General features: G+C 40.5%; 1 pseudogene; it reads left to right on the top strand.

Annotated features, from left to right (window-relative positions):
- The first annotated feature begins 2,267 nt into the window (after positions 1-2,267).
- On the top strand, positions 2,268-4,264 carry LOC105826092 (annotated as a pseudogene).
- Positions 4,265-4,550: the final 286 nt, after the last annotated feature.

Here is a 4,550-nt window from a genome sequence, read left to right as displayed (position 1 = left end):
TTGCTCCTCCCCCCACATCTGCTGTGATGGGGAATAAGGAGTCCCTGGGAAGCTCCAGGGCCCCATCCACCACCTGGAGCATCTGAGTGCTTCTCCTGAGGGGTTAGAGCCCATCACAAGTCCCAAAAATCACCAGGGCAGCTGGCTCTCTCCTGCACGTGCCACCTACTGGCAGAGAAGACAACTTTTATAGCCCATTACAGCATTTACTGATTCAACCATAAAGGGCATGGCTTATTCTTACCCATGAGTGCCACCTATTGACTTAGATACACACAAACAAATGGAACAGAATAGAGGACCCAGATATAAATCCGTGCATTTATAGCCAACTCATTTTCAACAAGGTGCCAAAAGTATACAATGAAGAAAGAATAATCTTTCAATAAATGGTGCTGGGAAACTGGATATCCATATGCAGAAGAATGAAACTATGCCACTATCTCTTACCATACACAAAAATCAAATCAATATGTATTAAAGACTTAAACTAAGACCTGAAACTATGAAACTACTAGAAGAAAACATTGGGGAAACACTCTAGGACATTGGTCTGGGCAAAGATTTTTTATGTAAGACCTCAAAAGCACAGGCAACAAAATTGGAAATAGACAAATGGATCACATCAAGCTAGCAAGCTTCTACACAGAAAATGGAATAATCAACAAATAAAGAGATAACCTACAGAATGGGAGAAAATATTTGCAAACTGTCCATCTGACAAGGCATTAATATCAAGAATATATAAGGAACTCAAACAACTCAATACCAAAAAAAAAAAACCAACAAATAATCTTATTTTAAAATGGGCAAAAGATCTGAATAGATATTTCTCAAAACAAGACATAACAAATGACAAACAGGTATCTGAAAAAATGCTCAACATCACTAACATTGGAGAAATGCAAATCAAAACCGCAATGAAATATCATCTTATCCCAGTTAGAATGGCTTGTATCAAAAAGACAGAGAAAAACAGATGCTGGCAAGGATGTGGAGAAAGGGGAACCTTCAAACCCTCATACACTGTTGGTAGGAATGCAAATTAGTGTAGCCACTATGGAAAAAAGTGTGGAGGTTCCTCAAAAAAACTAAAAATAGAGCTACCATATGATCCAGCAGTTCTACTTCTGGGTTGACTTGGTTTCGATTATTCGTCCTTTCCAAATCTCATTGTTGAAATCTGAACCCCAATATTGGAGGTGGGACCTGGTGAGAGGTGTTTGGGTCATGGGAGTGGACCCCTCATGAATGGCTTTTTGCCTTCCATTGGCAATGAGTTCTCCTACTATTAGTTCATGCGAGAGCTGGCTGTTTAAAAGAGCCTGGCACCTCCTCCTCCTTCTCTTGCTCCCTCTCTCACCAAACAACATGCTCGCTCCCCCTTCACCTTCTGCCTGGATTATAAGCTCCCCGAAGCTCTAACCAGAAGCAGATTCTGATGTCATGCTTCTTATATAGCCTGCAGAACTGCAAGCCAAATAAACTTCTCTCCCTTAGAAATTACTCATCTCAGATATTCCTTTATAGCAATGCAAAGTGAACAAATACGTGAGTATATATCCAAAAGAAAGGAAATCAATATATTGAAGAGATATCTGCACTCTCCTGTTTATTGCAGTACTATTCACAATAGCTAAAATATGGAATCAACCTAAGTGTCCATCAATGAATGAATGGATAAAGAAAATGTGGTATATATATACAATGGAATATTATTCAGCCATTAAATGAATGAAATTCTGTCATTCACAGCAATATGGATGGAACTGGAGGTCATTATGTTAAGTGAAGCAAGCCAAGCAAGCACAGAAAGACAAATATTGCATGTTCTCACTTGTATGTGGGAGCTAAGAGTGGAACTCATGAAGATAGAGAGTAAATTGGTGGTTACCAGAGGCCAGGAAGGGTAGTGGGGCAAGGATGAAGAGAGTTTGATTAATGGGTACCAATATACAGTTATATAGAAGAAATAAGATCCAGTGTTCAATAGATCAATAAGGTGACTATAGTTAACATTAATCTATTCTACATTTCAAAATAGCTAGAAGAGAATAATTTGCATGCTCCTAGCATAAATAAAGATAAATATTCAAGGTGAAGGATATACCAATTATCCTGACTTGATCATAGGAATTTATCAAATTATCACATATATCACAAAAATATGTATATCTATTGTGTATCAACATATATAGATATACCTTTTTTGCAATGGGTTTGTCACCAGAACACAGGTGGCATGAAAACCACCCACAAAAGCCGAAATGGGGAAGGGAAAGACTCATATCAACATCATCGTCATTGGACACATAGATTTGGGTGAGTCCACCACTACTGGCCTTCTGATCTACAAATGTGGTGAGATCAACAAAAGAACCACTGGAAAATTTGAGAAGGAGGCTGTTGAGATGGGAAAGGCTCCTTCAAGTATGCCTGGGTCTTGGATAAACTGAAAGCTGAGCATGAATGTGGTATCACCATTGATCTCTCCCTGTGGAAGTTTGAGATCAGCAAATACTGCGTGACTATTATTGATGCCCTGGGACAGAGAGATTTTATCAAAAACATGATTACAGGTGCATCTCAGACTGACTGTGCTGTCCTGATTGTTGCTGCTGGTGTTGGTGAATTTGAAGCTGGTGTCTCAGAGAATGGGCAGACCTGTAGGCATGCCCTTCTGGATTACACACTAGGTGTGAAACAACTAATTATTGGTGTTAACAAAATGGATTCCACTGAGCCACCCTACAGCCAGAAGAGATACAAGGAAATTATTAAAGAAGACAGCATTTACATTAAGAAAATTGGCTACAACCCCCACATGGTGGCATTTGTGCCAATTTCTGGTTGGAATGGTGACATGTTGGAGCCAAGTGCTAACATGCCTTGGTTCAACGGATGAAAAGTCACCTGTAAAGATGGCAATGCCAGTGGAACCATACTGCTTGAAGGCCTGGATTGCATCCTGCCACCAGCTCATCCAACTGACAAGCTCCTATGTCTGCCTCTCCAGGATGTCTACAAAATTGATGGTATTGGTCCTGTCGCTGTGGGCCAAGTGGAGACTGGTACTTTCAAATCCGGCATGGTGGTCACCTTTGCTCCAGTCAATGTTACAACTGAAGTAAAGTCTGTTGAAATGCATCATGAAGCTTTGAGCAAAGCTCTTCCAGGGGACAACGTGGGCTTCAACTTCAAGAATATGTCTGTCGAGGCTGGGCGCGGTGGCTCACACCTGTAATCCCAGCACTCTGGGAGGCTGAGGCGGGTGGATCACTCAAGGTCAGGAGTTTGAGACCAGCCTGAGCAAGAGTGAGACCCCATCTCTACTAAAAAAATAGAAAGAAATGATCTGGACAACTAAAAATATACATATATATAAAAAATTAGCCGGGCATGGTGGTGCATGCCTGTAGTCCCAGCTATTTGGGAGGCTGAGGCAGAAGGATTGCTGGAGCCCAGGAGTTTGAGGTTGCTGTGAGCTAGGCTGACGCCACGGCACTTTAGCCCAGGCAACAGAGTGAGACTCTGTCTCAAAAAAAAAAAAAAAAAAGGATATGTCTGTCAACACTTTATGTCTTTGCCTCACCCAAGTGCGGGTTAAAGGCATGCCCTTCCCCCCTACAGAGCTCCCTGTGTCCTTAAAGTGTAACCATAATGTTTGTACCCTCACAATACCCTGAAATTAAAAATAAATAAATAAATATTGAGATATGTTAAAAAAAAAAAAAGAAATACTGTTTATTCCACCTTTATTTTAATCTACTTTTAAAATTTTTGCAAATTTGATAAATAAAATTAGTATCAGATTTCTTCCTTAAAAAAAAAAAAAAGAATATGTCTGTCAAAGATGTTTGTCATGGCAACATTGCTGGTGACAGCAAAAACGACCCACCAATGGAAGCAGCTGGCTTCTCCGCTTAAGTGATTATCCAGAATCATCCAGGCCAAATTAGCACTGGCTACACCCCTGTACTGGATTGTGACACAGCTCACATTGCCTGCAAGTTTGATCACTGCTCTGTTAAGAAGCTGGAGGATGGCCCTAAATTCTTGAAATCTGATGATGCTGCCATCATTGATACGGTTCCTGGCAAGCCCATGTGTGTTGAGAACTTCTCCAACTATCCTCCTCTGGGCAGTTTTGCTGTTTGTGATACGAGACTGACAGTTGCTGTGGGTCATCAAAGCGGTAGACAAGAAGGCGGCTGAAGCTGGCTAGGTCACCCAGTCTGCCCAGGAAGCTCAGAAGGCTAAATGAATATCGTCCCTAATACCTGCCATCCCAGCTGAATCAGTGGTGGAAGAACAGTCTCGAAACTGTTTGTTTTAATTGGCCATTTAAGTGTCATAGTAAAAGACTGGTTAATGATAACAATGCAACCTTCAGAGGGAAAGGAGAATGTTTTGTGGATCATTTTCGTTTCTTTTTGTGTGAGAGTTTTAAGTTATTAATGTTTAAAATCAGTACTTTTTAATGGAAACAACTTGACCAAAAATCTGTCACAGAATTTTGAGACCCATTAAAACAAAGTTTCATGAAAAAA

Source organism: Propithecus coquereli, unplaced genomic scaffold (genome assembly GCF_000956105.1).
Source record: "Propithecus coquereli isolate 6110/MARCELLA unplaced genomic scaffold, Pcoq_1.0 Scaffold85, whole genome shotgun sequence".
Lineage (NCBI taxonomy): Eukaryota > Metazoa > Chordata > Mammalia > Primates > Indriidae > Propithecus > Propithecus coquereli.
Note: the sequence above shows the minus strand (reverse complement) of the source record. Positions and strands in the feature narration are given on the sequence as shown.